Below are 23,323 nucleotides of genomic sequence, written 5' to 3' on the forward strand. Positions count from 1 at the left end.
CAATAGCAAATAATATTGGACTGTAAAGACTAATGACTAGCAATGTTCAGTGTAAATCAGAAGTGATTTTTCTTTAGACTATGTTCACTTCAAATACCCTGTCAAGTTCAAGGTACCTAATCCATTTCAAGAGAAATATTTCTAAGTTTTCTGAATCCAGTTGGATGTTTGAAGTGAACATAAGTTAGAGTGATTGTAAAGTCTTTTTTTTAATATATAAAAATAACAAACATGTTATACTTATCTGCTCTATGCAGTGGTTTTGCACAGAGCAGCCCGGATCCTCTTCTTTTCGGGTCCCTCTTTGGTGCTCCTGGCCCCTCCCTCACAGCAGGCAGCTTGCTATCCGAACTGAGCCATAGCTTATTGTATCAATTGAGACACAAAACCACAGTGGGAGACAATGGCGCCACTGGCGTGTCTCAGGCAATCAGGAGGGGGAGTCACGGACGTCCGAGGCACTCGTGGACATTGGTGGAACGAGTTGGGGCTCAGGTAAGTATTAAGGGAGCTGAGAGGGGCTGCTGCACAAAGAAGGATTTTTATTGTAATGCATTGAATGCATCAAGATAAAAAAAATCTGACTTTATAACCACTTTAAGATAATTATTCCTTTAAAGTGTATGTAAACATGAGAATAGAAATACCTTAAAAAAAACTAACATGCCCTTCACCATTTCTGGTGGAGTTGTTTGCCTCTTTTCTTTTTCATATATTGTTTTTTTTTTATTTTGTGATCTTGCCGACTCCTGTCCTAGGATGAGCACACCCTGTACACTCCTATCTGATGTGCTGACACAGTTAGAGCACACAGCTTGTAGTCCACAGGGAAAGCAATGCATCATAGGTTGCCAACATCGTCGATGAGGGACATTTTTACACAGCTCAAACCTATGTTAGCACACAGTTAGGGGCGCCCACCACTTAATTCGGCCCTCCATTGTGCCCACGAAGGGGGAGCTCTGGGAGCCACTCCATTAAACAGGCACTAGTCATGGTTGCAGCTCCCAAGATTGAGTTTTCTGATTAGAGCACAGCTGTCTCCCTACGGTCTGTTTACATTGCTCAGGGAGATGAAGACAAGGGCAGCCAGGTGAGCTCCCCACCCCCATCAGCACCTACACAGACTTATTATCACAGATAAATAAAAAGCTGCTACTTCAAAACAGTTTACTGACTACCTTATTAGGCAAATTGGGAAGCTAGGCCAAAGGAAAGAGAACTTGGAGGATAGGATAGATGATGCAGTCACCTCCATAACAGCACATGATAAAGAGTTGGAGCGGTTAAGGCATGAGAACACCACACTTCACTATAAATGAAAAGACCTGGAGAATAGATCAGTAGATCTAATTTGCACTTCAGGGGCATCCTAGAGACTGTAATTGATCTACAATCTACCATCACTCCTCTCATACAGGAATTGACACCAGTAATGCCGACTGACCGCTTAGAGTTTGAAAGAATCAACAGAGCCCTAGTTAGGAAGCCTATGGACATAATTGTCAAATTTCTTTATTATGAAACAAAAGAATGCATTCGCCGGGCAGGCCACAACAAACTCACTCTCACCTTCTAGGGCTATGAATATGAGATATTTATAGACCTAGCCCCTTATGTCATCACAGAACAGTGGGAGATGAACCCAGTACTGCAAACCCTCCAACACCACTGCATACCTCATAGGTCGGGTTACCGATTCCACCTCTTTGTGCACCATAACCGCATCTATATGAGCACCAGCTTGGATGAGACTCAACATCATTTGAACAGCCTCTGGCTCCCTCAGTCTCCATCCAGCTAATCACTTAATGCTCTGGAGGTACGGCAGGATTTCACAACCATGGGACCCCCTACTCCAAGTCAGTTGTCCCTGTCCTTGGACCTAGAGCTTGGTCAATGCTCCCTAGCATTGTTGCCCTCCACAAACTTGGCCCTGAAGGGCTGAACTCTTCTGGCATTACTTTCTGCAGTGACCCTCATTTCTTTTTACTGAGATAAGTGACACATTTCATATTCGACTTGTATTTAATTTACAGACTTTGACCCTGCCGAAAGCATATAGCCTGCTCTGCCTTTATATACCCTCACTTGTGTCTAGGATTCTATTGGTCACCACCGATTGTGACCTACCTATGTTGGACTTTGACTCCTCCTATATACTCTGTTCTCCTTTTAACCTTCTCCCACCCCCATTCCTTCACTCCTATAGTGTCCCACTATTCCCGAAATTGTACTCCAGCTCCCCTTTTTTAAGCATTTACTTCAGATTGTGTATAAATATCAACAGGAAGTTTTTTTTCCTCCGTGGAGATTCTAACTCAGTGCTCTTCCTCTTCCTGAACAGGATAGACCCCCATCCCTTGCCCTATCAACAGGTGGTGCACCTCCATAACCTATTAGCTCAACACTATTTAGTTGATTGCCGAAGACAGCTCCATCCAACCACCCAGGATTTCACCCCCCATAAATCCTTCTTTCGCATTGACCACATTTTCATGTCCCATGGCATGCTTCGATTCATAACAGCGGCCACTATACTTCCGTTCTCGTGGACTGAACACTCTGTAGTGCTGATTACACCTTACTTTTTATTGGTCAGAGGTTCAAACCCATCATTGACTTTTAATGATTCCCTTCTCTCCGATGCACCCCAGGAGACCTTTATTGGCTCACACATTTTAGAATACCTGTTGTTGAACAGTACCCTGGATGTCTATGCCTTTACTCTTTGAGAGGTGCTCAAGATAGTTATTAAAGGCCACTGTATGCAATTAGCTTTTTCTCTCAAGAAAGAATGTTCCTATATTGTGGGGCACCAGACAAGGATGTCCATTATCACCCCTTTTATTTGCACTGACCATTAAACCTTTAGTGCAACTCATTGGAACCACATCTGATATCACGGGTTTCACAGTTGGACTTTGCCATTATAAGCTGAGTCTCTTTGTTGATGACGTTATCCTGACAATCATTAATCCTGTAGCTTTGGTATCAACGCTTCAAAAATTTAGCACAGTTTGGCTCCTTATCTGGCCTACAAGTGAACTCTAGACTTGTGCAATTCGTATTGGTTTGGATATAAATTTTGACAAATTTTTGTTATTAGGAGATTTGGATACAGAGTAACGAATTTCGTTGAAATTTATTTAATTTAATTTCTTAAATTTTTTTTCAAATGAATTCCAAATTTTTAGAACATTTGGAATTGTTACTATGTATCCGAATCTCTGAATAACCAAACATTTGTCCAAATTTATATTCGGACTGAAACGAATTGCGCTTACCTAGAGTTCACTTGTAGGCCGGGTAAGGAGCCAAACTGTGCTAAGTTTTTGAAGGGTTGATAATTAAATGTTTCTTAACAACCAGCTATTCTTCACACAGAAGTAGAATCGGTCGACCATTTTTTGACCGATCCGAATTCGAAATGTTCTGAAAATTTGGAATTCGTTAGAAAATGAATAAACAAGATGAAATTAAATTAAACTAAACTATAATAAAGACATTCTGAAATTAATCAACAAAACAAAATTAGTAACATAATGAATCTATCTGAAAGGAAGCAAATTTTTCCAGTGAACTCCAGCAAATCTAAAGTCCTTAATATACCCCTCCTGGCTTCCCTATGCAGCTCTCTCCAGCAATCATTTCCTTACCATTGGGTGGATGCTTCTGTATGTAGGTATAAATATAACAAACTCCTATTCCACATTATACAAGGCCAACTACCCCCACTTCTTTCCAAGCTTAGACAATATCTGGATACCTGGGCCAACCATGCTCTTTCCTGGTAAGGCCGTATTGCAGCAATCAAAATAACTTATCTGTTTAACCGCTTGCCGCCTGCCAGCCATCATGACGGCCAGGCAGCATGGCTCTCGTTCTGGGTGGGCATCATATGACGTCCGTCCTTTTAAACAGGGAATGCGTGCGATCGTGTGCATGCATCCCTCTTCCTTCGGTGGCGATGTGTCACGGAGACACTGCTCGCCACTGAGGGGGGTGAAAAGCCATTGGGCATGGCTGTTTACCATGTGATCGGCCTTGATAAAGTCATGGCCAATCACAGATGGTACCGCCCCACTTTGCGCGTCGCATGCGCGTGATCGCGGGTGCGCTGCGTGTGCACGTCGGTGGCGACGTGTTCCCAGAACACTGCTCGTCACCGATGCTGGTAAACAGCCATTGGCCGGCGGCTGTTTACCACGTGATTGGTTGTGATCCTTTCACAGCCGATCACTAAATGTAAACATAGAGCGGTAACGATATGTTACCGGCTTCTCCTCCTCACACACTGATCGTGTGTGAGAAGGAGATTGCGGTAACATCTCGTTACCACTTACTGTGTACACCAACACACACTGATTGCCCCCCCAATTAAGAGGACCTGTCACCACCCATTAAAGTACCTGTCGCCACCCAACAAAGTACCTGTCACAGTTCATCTGAGTACCTGTCACAGTCCATATGAGTACCTGTCACAGTTCATCTGAGTACCCGAGTACCTGTCACAGTCCATCAGAGTACCTGAGTACCTGTCACAATCCATCCGAGTACCCGAGTACCTGTCACAGTCCATCTGAGTACCCGAGTACTTGTCACAGTTCATCTGAGTACCCGAGTACATGTCACAGTTCATCCGAGTACCTGAGCACCTGTCATAGTCCATCTGAGTACCCGAGTACCTGTCACAGTTCATCCGAGTACCTGAGTGCCTGTCACAGTCCATCTGCGTACCCGAGTACCTGTCACATGTTGCCTTATGAGTTTATGTGAAATCTCTATTAATAGCTGTAAAATATTGTAATTAGGAATATATTACATTTAGCTTGTATCTATGCAGGCCAGAAAATATTAATCTTCACATATATCTCCAGACAAGTCGGTGCCCAGGCTTTTGTGTACAAACAATGGGTTTCAAACCTCATTGTGGTACACAAACTTTCTTCAAAGGATCCCATGCTGGGATATGCAATGAAGGGAGGCCCACCCTGGATTCAATACTTAAATTTCCCAGGAAAATTCAAGTCAATCTATGGGTCACAAGGATTTGCATTAAAGGGGGTTGACTTAAGAAAAGTATAGGGGAGCTAACCAATCAGAAGTCACGCTATGCCGACCAATGAGGCATCAGCCTGTATTGATATACACAGACTAGCTGGGAGGGAACGCTCTCTCTTGGGGGGAAAAGCCATCAGGATGGGACCTTGGTAAGAAAAAGTAATTATGGGAAAGGTATGCCCTTTACTTGTAACTAAGTATGGTTGTAGATTAATATTTTAAGGAATATACAGTGGGGACGGAAAGTATTCAGACCCCCTTAAATTTTTCGCTCTTTGTTAAATTGCAGCCATTTGCTAAAATCATTTAAGTTCATTTTTTTCCTCATTAATGTATACACAGCACCCCATATTGACAGAAAAACACAGAATTGTTGACATTTTTGCTGATTTATTAAAAAAGAAAAACTGAAATATCACATGGTCCTAAGTATTCAGACCCTTTGCTGTGACACTCATATATTTACCTCAGGTGCTGTCCATTTCTGAAAGAAAAAGGACCAGAGGGTCAATCAAGGAGGAACACACTGGCTATGAATATAAACAGGAACAATTTATTTCATAATAAGAAGATAAAACAGTTTCCCCCCACACTATAGATAATCTAACTAACCTCCACCACTAAAAAAGTGACATAGTGCAAAGAAACAAATTCACCACCTGGTACCCTCTACATACATGGCAAGTATCCCCATATGTAATTAATATGCAACCACCTGCTGAACCCACTGCTGGGAACAGTGTAGAAACATACAAAGGACAACTGGTTGTCAATTAAATAAACAAATTACAAGAACGATGCTGGATGAAAAAAAGGGGGAATAGCATATGGAGGAAGACCTGTGTAGATCTTGCCACTCCGGAAAGATTGGACGGGAAATCACTGGGAACTGAAAAAATCAAAGTCATGTAGAAAACCAATTCATAAAGAAGGTGCATTATGTAACAATCCTGTATCCTGCCGCACATTCATAGAGATGTAATTATCAAGTCGGAAAGTCTAGAAAGCGGCAATTTCAAAACATATGAAGTGCAGCCAGACACATACCTTCCATCCTCTACCCCCTCTGCGATACTGTGTGTAGGAGGGGGGAGGAAAACCAGATGATCTCAGGATGCGAGCAGGAGCAGATCGGGTGAAGATGTGAGAACACCCCCCTCTCCTTATGAGTAACGAACCCCAAAACAGTTCCAGGAGTGAGGGGGGGACACAGGAGGATAGTGTATGGTGTGCAGATAATTCCCCTCAATGTAGGGGCTGCCACTTCCAGATCCACGGGTCCTCGGTAGTCTGGCACTTGGACTCCTACTAGCTGTTCTCAGAGTGTTTCCTCTTAGATGCCAGGCACCACAGCCGTTCAGCGTTGGGAGCAGGACTAGACCCTGATGGCTCACAGCTGGGATGGGACGCTCCACAATCCAGCTCAAATGAACGTGCTGGTAAGGAGATAGATCAGTCCCAAATGAGATCACAGCTGGGAAGGGCGTGTAGGATCAGAAAATGGAAAGGTAACCCAGTGCGTGTGTCCATCCTTAAAGCATCCTTCAAACAGCATGTACTTGGGGGAAAGAAAGGAAACCATGAATAAAGTAGGGGATGGGGAAGTCATTTCAGGTGCTGTCCATTTCTTCTGATCATCCTTGAGATGGTTCTACACCTTCATTTGAGTCCAGGTGTGTTTGATTATACTGACTGAACTTGATTAGGAAAGCCACACACCTGTCTATATAAGAACTTACAGCTCACAGTGCATGTCAGAGCAAATGAGAATCATGAGGTCAAAGGAACTGCCTGAAGAGCTCAGAGACAGAATTGTGGCAAGGCACAGATCTGGTCAAGGTTACAAAAAATTTCTGCTGCACTTAAGGTTCCTAAGAGCACAGTGGCCTCCATAATCCTTAAATGGAAGATGTTTGGGATGACCAGAACCCTTCCTAGAGCTGGCCATCTGGCCAAACTGAACTATCGGGGGAGAAGAGCCTTGGTGAGAGAGGTAAAGAAGAACCCAAAGATCACTGTGGCTGAGCTCCAGAGATGCAGTCCGGAGATGGGAGAAAGTTGTAGAGAGTCAACCATCACTGAAGCCCTCCACCAGTAGGGGCTTTATGGCAGAGTGGCCACACAGAAGCCTCTCCTCAGTACAAGACACATGAATGCCTGCATGGAGTTTGCTAAAAAACACCTGAAGGACTCCAAGATGGTGAGAAATAAGATTCTTTGGTCTGATGAGACCAAGATAGAACTTTTTGGCCTTAATTCTAAGCGTTATGTGTGGAGAAAACCAGGCACTTCTCATCACCTGTCCAATACAGTCCCAACAGTGAAGCATGGTGGTGGCAGCATCATGCCGTGGGGGTGTTTTTCAGCTGCAGGGACAGGACGACTGGTTACAATTGAGGGAAAGATGAATGCGGCCAAGTACAGGGATATCCTGGAAGAAAACCTTCTCCAGAGTGCTCAGGACCTCACACTGGGTCAAAGGTTTACCTTCCAACAAGACAATGACCCTAAGCACACAGCTAAAATAACAAAGAATTGGCTTCACAACAACTCAGTGACTGTTCTTGAATGGCCCAGCCAGAGCCCTGACTTAAACCCAATTGAGCATCTCTGGAGAGACCTAAAAATGGCTGTCCACCAACGTTTACCATCGAACCTGACAGAACTGGAGAGGATCTGTAAGGAGGAATGGCAGAGGATCCCCAAATCCAGGTGTGAAAAACTTGTTGCATCTTTCCCAAAAAGACTCATGGCTGTATTAGATCAAAAGGGTGCTTCTACTAAATACTGAGCAAAGGGTCTGAATACTTAGGACCATGTGATATTTCAGTTTTTCTTTTTTAATAAATCTGCAAAAATGTCAACAATTCTGTGTTTTTCTGTCAATATGGGGTGCTGTGTGTACATTAATGAGGAAAAAAATGAACTTAAATGATTTTAGCAAATGGCTGCAATATAACAAAGAGGGGGTCTGAATACTTTTCGTCCCCACTGTACTCTGTATTCCTTCATGTAATATTTTTATTTTAACCTAATCTTTTCTTCTTTGGCGTAAGACTATAGACGGATGCTTGTGTATTAGCTAGACTTTCAACTACTTCCTAATAAATGTTATTATATTTAAAGCTTTCACTCTTGGTCAAAGAACTCTCATTTAACCCACATCATATCTATGAGATATGAAATCTTAAATATAATACACGGGTAACACACAGTTAATCTGAGTAACCGAGTACCTGAGTACCTGTCACAGTCCATATGAGTACCTGAGTACCTGTCACAGTACATATGAGTACTCGAATGCCTGAGTACATGTCACAGTCCATATAAGTACCTGTCACAGTTCATATGAGTACCGAGAACCTGAGTACCTGTCACCGCCTTTCAGAATACCTGAATACCAGTCACCAGCCCATCAGAGTACCCAAGTACCTATCTGTAGCCCATCAGAGTACCCGAGTATCTGTCACCAGGCCATCAGAGTACCCGAGTCCCTGTCACCAGGCCATTAGAGTAACCTAGTACCTGTCACCAGCCCATCAGAGTAACTGAGTACCTGTCTGCAGCTCATCAAGTTACCCAAGTACCTGTCTCCAGCCCATCAGAGTACCCGAGTACCTATTTGCAGCCCATGCCTCGTAGAATATACGTTGGGGTGTTTGCATTCCAAAATGGGGTCATTTTGTGGGTAACTCCATTGTCCTGGTGCTCAAGGACCTTCAAAAATGTGATAGGTAGGAATGAAATGAGATGTGTAATTTATGCTCCTAGAACGCCTGAAGGTACTACTTCAATGTTGGGCCTCTGTATGTGGCCAGGCTGTGTAAAAGTCTCACACATGTGGTATCGCCATACTCGGGAAGAGTAGCAGAATGTATTTTGGGGTGTAATTTTTGCTATATACATGATATGTGTTAGAAATATCTTATAAATTGACAACTTTGTGTAAAAAAAATGCGTTTTCATTTTTTTTCCACATTTTCCAAAAACTTCTGGAAAAAAATGAACCATTCAAAAGGCTCATTATGCCTCATAGATTATACATTGGGTGTTTGCTTTCCAAAATGGGATGATTTTGTGGGCAATTCCATTGTTCTGGTGCTCCAGGTCCTTCAAAATTGTAATAGGTGGTTGAGAAATGAGATGTGTCATTTATGCTCGTAGAACGCCTGAAGGTGCTACTTCAATGTTGGGCCTTTGTATGTGGCCAGGCTGTGTAAAAGTCTCACACATGTGGTATCGCCATACTCGGGAAGAGTAGCAGAATGTATTTTGGATTGTAATTTGTTGTATGCATATGCTGTGTGTGAGAAATAACCTGATAATATGATAATTTTGTAAATTAAAAAATCTTCATTTTGCAAAGAATTTTGGGAAAAAATTACAACTTAAGAAAAATCACCATGCTAATTACTTAATACCTTGAAATGTCTACTTTCTAAAAAGAGCTCATTTGGGGGGTATTTGTATTTTCCTGACTTGTTAATGTCTCAAGAAATGAGATACACCTGATGTACTGAAGGCATGATCAGATGTGATCAATTTTCAGTTATTGGCACCATAGTTTGTAGACTCTATAACTTTTACAAAGACCAAATAATCTACACTAATTTGGGTTATTTTTACCAAAGATATGTAGCAGTGTAAATTTTGGCCAAAATTTATGAAGAAAAATTATTAGCAAAATTTTATGATAGAAACAAAGAAAAAGGCATTTTTTTCACAAAATTTACTGTCTTTTTTTAATTATATCACAAAAAATAAAAAACCTACTAGTGATTAAATACCACCAAAAGAAAGCTCTATTTGTGTAAAAAAAGGACACAAATTTCATACGGGTACAGTGTTGCAAGACTGAGTAATTGTCATTCAAAGTGTGAGAGCGCTGAAAGCTGAAAATTGGTCTGGGCAGGAAGGGGGTGTAAGTGCACTGTATTGAGGTGGTTAAACTATTATTGCAATTATTTAGGGTCTTGCCAGTCCAGGTATCTGCCTCCACTATGGCCGATATCCAAAGACAAGTGACATCTTGTGAGTGCACCTCATATTGAGTGATTGCAAGCCTCGAATTTCGAGGCAGACCTTTTTTCAGACCTGACCTCATGGAGGCTTGAGAGTCTCATACTTTAAAGGTCCTTTCAAACAGTGCAGATTTCTCAGGTGAGGAAATATCATGCTAGGTAGGAAACTTCTTTTTGGATACACCTGGAGGCAGAGGAATGTGCTCCATTCTAAATGTACAATTTTTTTATGGATACATCTGCAATCTCTAAACTATTGAGCGGCTTCAGATGAAGTCTTTATGATGGATTGTGATTGCCCCCCAGTCGTTTCCCCCTCCTCCCCCCTTGCCCTTCTCTTGCGCTGTCGTATTTGCTAATTTACCATTCAGTGTTCACAATTGCAAATTTTACAGTTTTGTACAGATTTCTCTGAAGTGACATGTTATATCTGTAGGTTTAAACTAATAAAAATATTAAGCACAAAAAACAACAGACTTACTAGCAGGATCAACTAAAAAAAGGTAATGCAGACACTACATCTAATGCCACATACACACGAGCAGACTTTATGGCAGACTTTGTCTGGCGGACTTTTCGACGGACTTTACGACAGACTTTCCGAATGAACGGACTTGCCTACACTCAATCAACCAAAGTCCAACGGATTCGTACGTGATGACGTATGACCGGACTAAAACAAGGAAGTTCATAGCCAGTAGCCAATAGCTGCCCTAGCATTGGTTTTTGTCCGTCGGACTAGCATACAGACGAGCGGACTTTTCGTCCAGACTTGAGTCCGTCGGAAAGATTTGAAACGTGTTTCATTTCTAGGTCTGTCGAACTTTAGGGGAAAAAAGTCCGCTGCAGCCCACACACGATCGAATTGTCCGACAGACTCCGGTCCGCCGGAACAAGTATGCCGTAAAGTCCGGTCGTGTGTGCGTGGCATAAGATATGATTAGCAACAATATTATATTTTTTGGTTTCTGGACTTAAATGTCAAGCTTTGTAAATAGCAACTAGTTTACCTAGTAGGTAGTTGTCCAAGTAGTAGTTGTCTTAAATCATTGTAAATGGTTTATTGAAGAGCTACTTTGAAAGAAATATTAGAAGGAATTGTACATTTCCTGAGTGCCCAATAGATAAAATCCTGTGCTTGAGAATGCTCCTCAAAAACAACAGCACTCACAGAACTACCTCACACCGGGTTCAAGGTCTAGTTGAACCTCAGGGCTTCTGGAGGTTTCTGTGTCTGCTCCAGCTACTTTTAGTTTTTGCGCTACCCTTACTTCCAGTATGTGCAACTAAGGAGGACAACATTTACCCTAAGAAGTGAATCTGTTGGATTATTCTACATAGAAAAGCACTATACAGTAAATAGCACACACGGAAAAGAGATAACATGTCAGAGTTGGCTTCTAGCCATGACAGTACCTACAATAAACAGTACATTTGTAACAAAACTACAAATTATCTGTCTGAAATGAAAGCTTAATTACCAGAAAAAAGTGTGAGTGTATATTTGTATATATATTTATATGGGAACCCAGGATCACTGTCAGCTGCTTGTAAAAGTGACAGTTTTATTAGTATTAGCAAATACTGTAGCCCAGAAACAAAAGTAGTTTGCAGCAAAACAAACACAAAATAGTTAACATGGCAAAAACAAGGAAAAACGAGCAGCACTGCTGTTATACCAGTCCCAACCCCACTGGGGTTTTCTGTCAGCTTCTGGGGTCCCAAAGAAGAGGTTTTTACATCTCAGCATCAGTGGCTCAATCCCAAGCTAAGTTTGCCGACCTTGGTTTAGGTGCCCAGCTCCCTCTCTCTCTCTCTAAGACCCCTTTCACACTGGGGCGCTTTGCAGATGCCACGATGCTAAAAATAGCGCCTGCAAAGCGCCCTGAAAGAGCTGCTGCTGTCTCTCCAGTGTGAAAGCCCTGAGTACTTTCACACTGGAGCAGTGCGCTGGCAGCATGCTAAAAAAAGTCCTGCTAACAGCATCTTTGGAGCGGTGAAGGATCGGTGCATGCACCACTCCTAAACCTCTCCTGTCCATTTAAATCAGTGGGGCAGCACGGCTATACCACCGGCATAGCGCTGCTGCAGCAGAGCTTTGCGGTGGTTTTAACCCTTTCGTGGCTGATTTTTAACCCTTTCTCATCCGCTAGTGGGGGGTAAAAGCACCCTGCTATCGGCCGAATAGCGCCGCAAAATTGACAGTGAAGTGCCGCTAAAAATAGCTCCGCCACACCCACAGCCCCAGTGTGAAAGGGGCCTTAGGGGTTGACTCTTCCTTTTCTAGACTCTAAAGCCCCTTTTCTGGACTCTCAGGGTTAACTCTATCAGGATAAAAGCTTGTAATTAGGGTTTGGAAGTTCTTCCCACCCAAAACTCTTACCTTTGAAATTTTGGGTCCCTAATAAAAAACTTAGCAATGCAAATAGTTCTAAAAATCAGTCCTCTCCAGCCAGACTACACCAGAACCCTTTACCTTGCATGGGTGAGAACTCTTGAGTACTCAACATTTCCTTCAAATCTCCCCCCCTTTAATGGGACCACAGCCCAAATAGTGGGGAAAAAAATGATATTATATATATAGTGGGAAAAAAATGATTATATATATATCTATATATATCTATATCTATAGATATAGATATATATAGATATATATATCTATATCTATAGATATAGATATATATAGATATATATATCTATATCTATAGATATAGATATATATAGATATATATTGGTATCCTTGTATAGAAAAGAATCACTCCCGTTTAAAATAATAACATTTTGTTGCTTTGCAGCCTGAAATGAAGACAGACACCATTTTTTTTATCCATCTGTATAACTTATAACATCCAACACCAACATTTCAGAACAAAAATTATATAAAGAACAAAATCACTCAGTTGGAAATAGCATCACCCCCCCCCCCCTTCTAAAAATGACCAGTAAAGTCAAACAGGTGTAGCTTATCACATTCTCAATGGCACACAAAGCCATTTGACTTTCAACTGTGAACAGTTGTGCTCATTTTGATTAGCTTTCCTGGAGCATTTCAGTTCCTGGTAGTGAAGCAAACAACCAACTATGGGTAGTAATGCACTGTTAAAGGTCTCTGGGATCAAATTGTGGACAAGCACAAGTCAAGAGATGGATACAAACACATTTCAAAGGCTTTCCCAAAGCCTAGAAGTAAAGCTAAATCTATTATTAAGAAGTGGAAGGTATTTGGTACAACACAGACCCTCCCTGGATCAGGACGTCGCTCCAAACTGGATAAAAGAGCCAGGACGAAACTGGTCAGAAAGGCTACCAAGAGGCCTACAGCAACTCTGAAGCAGTTGCAGGAATTTATGACAAATAGTGGTCATTGCGTGCATGCGACGACAATATTACAAATTCTCCACAAATGTGGCTTTTATGGGAGGGTTGCAAGAAAAAAGCCACTCCTCAAGAAATGCCATGACTGATCATTGGGAAAACGCAACTTGAAGATTCTTAGGCCACATGGAAAAATAGGCTATGGTCAGAGGAGGATAAAATTATTTGACTTCAACACCAAATGATATGTCTGGCGAAAATCGAATACAGCTCACCATCAAAATAACACCATTCCTACAGTAAAGGTTGGAGGCAGTAATATTCTGCTACAGGGGTGTTTCTCTGCAGCAGGGACTGGAGCACTTGTCAGGATACAAGGAAAAATGGATTGGGCAAAGTGCCATATAATTCTTGAGAAAAATGTGCTGCCCTATGCAAAAAAAGTTGACAATGGGAAGAAGGTTTACCTTCCAACATGACAATGACCCAAAGCACACAGCAAAATGACCACACAGTGGTGGAGTAAGAAAAAGGTGAATTTCCTTGCATGGCCTAGTCAAAGTCCAATCTTAAATCCCATTAAAAATCTGTGGAATGGCTTCCACAAATGGTCACCATCAAATTTAACTGAACTTAAAGTGATTGTAAACTGGGGGGTCTGTCAATAATCTCTCCATCTGGCATTGTTGGTTAAAATCTTGTATTGTATTAGTAATGCTGGGTTAAGAAAGGGAGTTCCATAATATAACTAGGTTAAAGTGATACTAAAGTCTTATTTGTTTCCCTATAAAAATAACAAACATGTTACACTTACCTGCTCTATTGCAGCGGATTTTCACAGAGCAGCCCAGGTCCTCTACTTCTCAGGTCCACATATTCTGTGATCCTGGCCCCTCACTCCTGTTCAGTGCCTCCACAGCAAGCAGCTTGCTATGGGGGCACCTGAGCTGAGTAACAGCTCCCTGTGTCCATTCAGACACAGAGCCCTGACCCAGCCCTCCCCCTCTCTCTCCTGATTGGCTAGCTGACTTTGACAGCAGCGTGAGCCAATGGCACTGTTGCTGTGTCTCAGCCAATCAGGAAGGAGAATCTCAGGTGGCTGAGACACTTGTGGACATCACTGGACAGAGAGGGACCTCAGGTAAGTGTCAGGGGGGGCTGCTGCACACAGAAGGCTTTTTAGCTTAATGCATAGAATGCATTAAGATAAAAAAAACCCTTCTGCCTTTACAATCCCTTTAAGCAGTTTAAGCAAAGAAGAGTGGGCAAATATTGCAACGTCTAAATGTGTAAAATTAGTAGAGACATATCCCAACAGACTAAAGGCTGTAATTAAAGCAAAAGGTAGTTCAATAAAATACTGACAAAAAAAAACTGCATTGAGTAAATACAGTTGGATAAAACAAAAAACTGTGCCTGTCTTCACTTCTGGCTGCAAAGCAACACAATTTGATTATTTTAAAGAGGGTGATTCTTTTCTATATCCACGGTAAATACCACTTAGTAATAGTCATATTTTTAAACAACTAATCCAGCAGACTGGATATTTACTGGATTTAAATACCATACACTCAAACAACTTGTTACCACTCAGTGATTAATTTAATTAGATCTTGAGTTTAGATTCTGTATCAATAAGTTATGAACTATAACTGACTAGTATAAAATACAAGTCTTTGCAATTTATTAAAGAAACTGACAGAGGAAATCCTCACAAGAAAGGACAGATTTGTAAACTTGTACTTCTAAAATTCACTTCAGTAATTGCCATTGCCATCAACTGAAACAAACATGACAATCTTCCCAAAGGTAATATTGAAAATGGTAAAATATTTGGCCTAAATTTATATTAGACAGTTATACTGTCATTGTTTTACTATGCAAGGAGGATTGCACTTTTAATATTTGTATATCCACTTTCTGGGCAATAGCTGCCTTACTTTTTTCTGCTTCATGACTTATAGCTGTCATCTAATTCCTGTCTTTTCAATCTAGTGTGCTACGGGTACTTTGATTCTCTTTTCTTGCAAATTTAAAACTACTTCAAATGCCAATTTTCCTTGCAAATGAAATGGTGACTATGAAGTAATACTGTACTACTTCTATATTTTATCATGAAAGGTACATGCTTTCAGAACATTAATTTTTCATTAAAGGAAATGCATCTCATATCTATCTATCTATCTATCTATCTATCTATCTATCTATCTATCTATCTATCTATCTATCTATCTATCTATCATCAACATATTGATCATGGGCATTCAATGAGAGAATAATTACTTGCTGTATATTTGCCGTTTTGAATAATATTTGGTTACCTTTTTTGTTGTTTGATGTTTTTCACTTTAAAGCTTGTTCGTTCTAACTTGAATCTTGATGTTTTTTGCGTATTTCTTTGAAATCTGTGCAGTAACTCTGCACTTTGTCTCTGTGCAGGAGTTTCTTGTAATTAAAGTTGGTCACTGCCGCTCTCTATCCTTGTGCAGGGTGACTGGTCTTGTCTCCACTCCCTGTAGTTTTCTGCAGGTGCCCATAAAGGAAGGACCTGTTTAATGATGTTACGGCTACTTTTACAAACGTAATATCTGGATTTTCAAAGGGGTTAGATGCACACATCTATGGGACCCCAGACACTACATATGTACAATTATGGAATAAATTGCCTCTTTGGGGGGTATTATTAGCCTATCCTGCAGTATTTTAACTCTGTATTGTATTAAGCTTGTTTTATGTAAGATAATTTTAACTGATATCAAATAAAATTGTGAACATTTTATTTATCTTCATGTGTTTGAGTGTCTACAAAGTCCAAGCGTTCCAATATTAAATGTATTTTTTGTTTGCACCACTCTGCGGACACACCAGTGTTTTTCTAATTTTGCTCATTAACTATAGGTTAATTTTAGGAGGTTTTGTTTTTGGGATTTTAAGCAAAACAATTAATGGACAATTAATGGTGCAGCTGCTATTTTATTGATGCGAGAAAAAATAATTAATGTAAGGTGAACAGCGCTACTACTCCCTAGTTGAAGCTTAATATACCTATAGTGCAAAATATTTTTCATATATCATAAGGTGCAATGTGCATAATATAACAAACAATAAAGTGCATATACATCAAACACAATATACTATATATTTGCTAGTAAAAAGCAATATTGCAACTGTAATGTTAAAAAAAATTCCAATAAAAAGTTTTCAATTGTCATCTATATGCATAACGTGCCCCATATAAAGAAAAAATCCCATGCAAACAGAAAGAAAGCAAGTTCTCAAAGACAACTTCTTAAATTCTTCTTCCTTATTCCACCTTTCAGTGCTCTCCACCGCCAAATGCACCAAATTACTTCACAAGAGAAAGATGCTGGTAAGTATATAAAACCAGCATAGAATGCATAAGAATCTCAGAATCTGGATTTGCAGCTTTTCCAGGCTCAGCAGGTCTCTCCCAAGAACTCTCAATACTGGCGCTCCACAATATTCAACATACACATAAGGAGGAGAAACAAGTTATCATAGTGTAAAACCATCCATGACTTTATTTATTAAAAACACACCAAACACTTACATTAACGACTTAAGGACCGAGCCTCTTTTTGAGATGTGTTGTTTACAAGTTAAAAACATTTTTTTTGCTAGAAAATTACTTAGAACCCCAAACATTATACATATTTTTCTAACAACCTAGAGAATAAAATGGCGGTCGTTGCAATACTTTCTGTCACACCGTATTTGCGCAGCGGTCTTACAAGCGCAGTTTTTTGGGAAAAAATACACTTTTTTGAATTAAAAAATAAGACAACAGTAAAGTTAGCCCAATTTGTTTTTATATTGTGAAAAATAATGTTACGCCGAGTAAATTTATACCCAACATGTCACGCTTCAAAATTGCGCCCACTCGTGGAATGGCGACAAACATTTACCCTTAAAAATCTCCATAGACGACGTTTAAAAAATTCTACAGGTTGCATTTTTAAAGTTACAGAGCAGGTCTAGGGCTAGAATTATTGTTTTTGCTCTACTGATCGCGGCTATACCTCACATGTGTGGTTTGAACATTGTTTTCATATGCGGGCACTACTCACGTATGCGTTTGCTTCTGCACGCGAGCTCATCGGGATGGGGCATGTTTACATTTTTTTCTTATATATTTTACCTTTTATTTTTTATTTTTACACTGTTATTTTTTTTTAATTGTGTCACTTTTATTCCTATTACAAGGAATGCAAACATCCCTTGTAATAGAAAAAAGCATGACAGGACCTCTTAAATATGAGATCTGGTGTCAAAAAGACCTCAGAGCTCATATTTACACTAAAATGCAATAAAAAAAAAATTTTCATTAAAAAAATGGCCTTTTAAGAGCTATGGGCGGAAGTAATGTTTTGACGTCGCTTCCGCCCCGGAAATGTTATGGAGATGGGTGGGGGCCATCTTCCCCTCACTCATCTCCATGCCCAGCAAGGGTGAAGATCCAATCACCTCCACCACTGCTGACGGCTACAATAAGCAGCGGAGGGCACCGGAGCGAAGCGGGAGTGGGGCCCCTCTCCTGCCGCCAATAAAAGTGATCTCGTGGTGAATCCGCTGCAGAGACCACTAATATCGGAAACCGGACTGCTGGCCAAACAAGATGATACCGGGGTTATGGCAGCTAGCTGCTGCCATAACAACAATATTCCTCTTCAAAGTAAGGATGTATATCGGTGTGCGGCGGTCCAAAAAGTGGTTAAATAGTGTCTTAGCCAACAGGGCATTGGACATGACTTCATCAAGCACGCCGGGTCAGTACTCGCGGCCTGAGAGTGTGGCTGGAGTCTGCTTGGCTATACAAGATTGTGTGCTTTACCAATGTCAGTTGAGACACTACTTAATGAACTGTTTCACGTTTCTAGAATCACACTACCTCCATGTACAGGGCATGGCCATGGGCACCTGTTGTGCCCTGGCATACGCAAATCTGTACCTGGGGGGGATGACACTGTGAGTCTCAATATCAATCATGCAGTGTGCTGGTTCCACTATATAATATTTTGACTTTGGACAAGGACTAGTAAAGACCTTAAAAGTGTTTTTTAATGAGGCTTAATAATAATACATATAACCCCAAATTTACCATTAATTATCATCCTCAGACTATTGCTTTCCTCGATTTACAAATTTACAAAGGTACCAATAACTGTCTAGCTACAACCCTGTTCCGCAAACCATCGGCAGGAAACACAATCCTGCACGTACATAGTGCCCATCATTTTGCCTTAATTCAGAGTATTCCATAAGTCCAATATGTTAGATTACGACGCAGAGTATTTGGTGATAAACTTGGTAGTATGATGTTTCGGGTTGGAGTTCAAGGTAGGATAAAGCAGGGAATTCCTGCTTCTGTTTAGGGCTTTATTGTATGCCTTCCTGAGCAGGCTTTTGCTATAGCCCTGCTGACGAAGGCGTGTACATAGCTCTGCAGCTTGGATTTTAAAGACTGATTTATGTGTACCGTTATGCTGAAGGCGAATATACTGGGCATATGGTATGCTGTGGATGAGAGAGGTGGGTTGTCTGCTCTATGTGTGCAATAAAGTACTACCATCAGTAATTTTCCAGTTTTGTTGCAAGGTTGTTGGATACATCCTTATAAATCCATAGATCCAAAAAGGATATGATCTCTTAATGCCAATTCACTGTGAATTTTAAATTGAACTGGTTGGTGTTAAGTTGATGCATGAATTCCTGCAGTGATTCGACTGTGCCTGTCCAAATCACCAAGATATCATCAATGTACCTGCACCAGCACAGTGTTTGGTCTAGGTACCGACTGAGTGTATCATTGGAGAAAATCGCACGCTCCCACCCCCCCCGGGTACAGATTGGCGTACCACAACAGGTGCCCATGGCAACGCCCTGCACCTGGAGGTAGTGGGAGCCAAGGAATAAAAAACAATTATGTTTGCTAATGTAAGACAGCAGTTTCAATACAAAGATGTTAAAATCCCATTGCCTTTTAACCCTGTCAGAAAGTCTCTGTAAGGAACATGACTTCTGCAGGCAGAAAGGAATGCATGAAGTCTGTGTTCTGTCCTATGCTGTGGATCTTTACTAAAAGCCTTGCTGGTGTTACAATGCAGCATGAAAGGAATGAAAAAAGGATCTTGCCCTCTGGTTTTGTTCTGCTAACCCACTGTTTCCCACACTGTAGAAGCCTGTTCTCTTCAAGCTGGCAGATGATGCTTCTCTTCTCTTTAGAACAAGTGCAAGAGAAAAAAACAAAGCCTGGAATCTGTCTGGATCTTTAAGGCTGTCCCTGATTGCAGGTTGGGTCCACTCCCCTCTCTCTCACCTGCTCCAGCTGCCAGCACCTCCTCCTGTTAGTTTACAAGGCAAATTAGGCGGGCTGGGGAAGGGGACGGGTTCTAGAGCAGTTCCCATTGGCAATCTTTCTTCCTTCTCTTGCCAACTTTCTGTCCCCTTCTTTTTCACGCCGAAACACAGTCACTCCACTAAACACAGGTAGATGTCAATCAGGGGGCCCCTGCACCTGGAAATATAAACATACAGTCAGGTCTATAAATATTGGGACATCAACACAATTCTAATCTTTTTGGCTCTATACACCACCACAATGGATTTGAAATTAAACCAACAAGATGTGCTTTAACTGCAGACTTTCAGCTTTAATTTCAGGGTATTTACATCCAAATCAGGTGAACGGTGTAGGAATTACAACAGTTTGTATATGTGCCTCTCACTTTTTAAGGAACCAAAAGTAATGGGACAGATTAACAATCATCCATCAAACTTTTACTTTTTAATACTTGGTTGCAAATCCTTTGCAGTCAATTACAGCCTGAAGTCTGGAACACATAGACATCACCAGACACTGGGTTTCATCCCTGGTGATGCTCTGCCAGGCCTCTACTGCAACTGTCTTCAGTTCCTGCTTGTTCTTTGGGCATTTTGCCTTCAGTTTTGTCTTCAGCAAGTGAAATGCATGCTCAATCAGATTCAAGTCAGGTGATTGACTTGGCCATTGCATAACACTCCACTTCTTTCCCTTAAAAAACTCTTTGGTTGCTTTCACAGTATGCTTTGGGTCAATGTCCATCTGCACTGTGAAGCGCCGTCCAATGAGTTCTGAAGCATTTTGCTGAAAATTAGCAGATAATATTGCCCGAAACGCTTCAGAATTCATCCTGCTGCTTTTGTCAGCAGTCACATCATCAATAAATACAAGAGAACCAGTTCCATTGGCAGCCATACATGCCCACACCATGACACTACCACCACCATGCTTCACTGATGAGGTGGTATGCTTTTGGATCATGAGCAGTTCCTTCTCCATACTCTTCTCTTCTCATCACTCTGGTACAAGTTGTTCTTGGTCTCATCTGTCCATAGGATGTTTTTCCAGAACTGTGAAGGCTTTTTTAGATGTTGTTTGGCAAACTTTAATCTGGCCTTCCTGTTTTTGAGGCTCACCAATGGTTTACATCTTGTGGTGCACCCTCTGTATTCACTCTGGTGAAGTCTTCTCTTGATTGTTGAGTTTGACACACATACACCTACCTCCTGGAGAGTGTTCTAGATCTTGCCAACTGTTGTGAAGGGTGTTTTCTTCACCAGGGAAAGAATTCTTCGGTCATCCACCACAGTTGTTTTCTGTGGTCTTCCAGGTCTTTTGGTGTTGCTGAGCTCACCGGTGGGTTCTTCTTTTTAAGGATGTTCCAAACAGTTGATTTGGCCACACCTAATATTTTTGCTATCTCTCTGATGGGTTTGTTTTGTTTTTTCAGCCTAATGATGGCTTGCTTCACTGATAGTGACAGCTCTTTGGATCTCATATTGAGAGTTGACAGATTCCAAATGCAAATAGCACACTTGAAATGAACTCTGGACCTTTTATCTGCTCCTTGTAAATGGGATAATGAGGGAATAACACACACCTGGCCATGGAACAGCTGAGCAGCCAATTGTCCCATTACTTTTGGTCCCTTAAAAAGTGGGAGGCACATATGCAAACTGTTCTAATTCCTACACCGTTCACCTGATTTGGATGTAAATCCCCTCAAATAAAAGCTGAAAGTCTGCAGTTAAAGCACATCTTGTTCATTTCATTTCAAATCCATTGTGGTGGTGTAAAGAGCCAAAAAGATTAGAATTGTGTTGATGTCCCAATATTTATGCACATGACTGTAGCTTCTGTGGCTCTAAGCCATTATAGCCCTCTGTAGATGAGAAATAATTCCCTGCCTGGCATCTAAAATACTGTTTTTTTATACACACACACACACACGCACACAATAGATATTTAAAATCTGGGGATGAACTTGGGGTTGCTATGGGAGTGCTTTAAGATTTTTTTGGGGGTGCTTTAGCACCACCAAACACCCACCTGGCACCACCCCTGCATAAAACCATTATTGTTATTTTGGCAATGTGCATATTAACAAATTATTGCAGAATCCTGAATATTGCACACAAAGAGCTACTCAACAGAGCTATAGAAAAAAGGAAACAAAGTACTATTATTTAGATAAAACCACCGATAGGTCTAGCACACTGCAAATTAATTATATTTATATAAGTGTTTTTTTGTTCAATTTTTATCAGAGGCTAGTGCTACCAAAGATTATAGAGAACATAGATTATATAGGATAAAGGTCACAAAGTAAATTACTTCCTGAAAGGAGGTACATTGGCAATTCAGAGATATTACAGTGAGTGATTATTGGATTATGATCCATAACAGTATATTGCAATGTCCCCTAGAGACCCAAATATGTGCTCTTTATAATGTGTCCAGTTGATATTAGTTTAGATGTATGAAAATCTTATCAAGATAGAAAATGCATGCACTGGTTTGAAAGGTAAAGGTAAATAAAATGAATAGCTGTTCAGTTATCAGGCTAGGAAGACATATGTGCTGAAGCCATAGTAGGTGTAGAAATAGAATACACCGCTCACAGTTCCAGTAACAGCATAAATAATCCTGTGTGCATAACTGTTGTGGGGTTAATCGGCTGTGCACATGATTGTAGTTTGGCACCATCAAATTCATAGAAAGCCACTCAAGGAAAACCATCTGAGAATCCCAAGCTTTCAGGGTAGAGATGGATAGGTGCTGAAGTAATAGAATCAAGACAAGCAGCAAATGAGAATTTTTTAGTGTCAACATGATTAATCCTACAAGCATGATTCATTTGGGTTTAATCAAACTAGCACATGGATGTAGCCCAGTACCATCAATTGTATAAGGTGTTGTTCAGGCAAGATGATTTGGTCATTCATGATCAATGCAGGTTTGTGCAGTGTACCTGAATGTAAGAAGAAGCACTAGATTACCAAGTGACGCAAACAGCAATACATCAGCTTTACTCATACAACCTTGCAGGAAATCACCATGCTACCATAAAGCATAATACTACTCAAATGTCTCTGGGTGGCAAAGTCAAAGCTACATTTATGTGTTTTGTTTAAAAAGGATTTCATTAGGATGCTGAGATTTAGCAGGTTTGGTTTTTATCATCATTTATATTCCACAGACATTTCTACCTTAAGTATGATCCTATTGTTACAAACATCAAGTCCTTCATTATATACTGTATAGTGCACAGCAGCACTGAATGAGAAAAGCATTTAAAAGTACAATAAGAATATTATACGGTTGGGCATCAGTTATCCCGTACGATAATCTAGAAAATTATATTTAACGGATAAGTTCACCTTTTATATATAAAAAAATAAAATAAACACAAAATTCACATCTTTTTGCAGGTTAAAAAAAATGGACATTTATTATTTTTTTTACACTGGATCCTTTAAAGCATTGGACCCCCAATCAACAGATCGTGGGTGCAATGTCAGGATCCCTCAGACTCTCAGTACACTGCCTGCTCATACTGTACTTCCCATACTGGCAGGCAGTT

This window comes from Aquarana catesbeiana, linkage group LG01 (genome assembly GCF_042186555.1).
Source record: "Aquarana catesbeiana isolate 2022-GZ linkage group LG01, ASM4218655v1, whole genome shotgun sequence".
Lineage (NCBI taxonomy): Eukaryota > Metazoa > Chordata > Amphibia > Anura > Ranidae > Aquarana > Aquarana catesbeiana.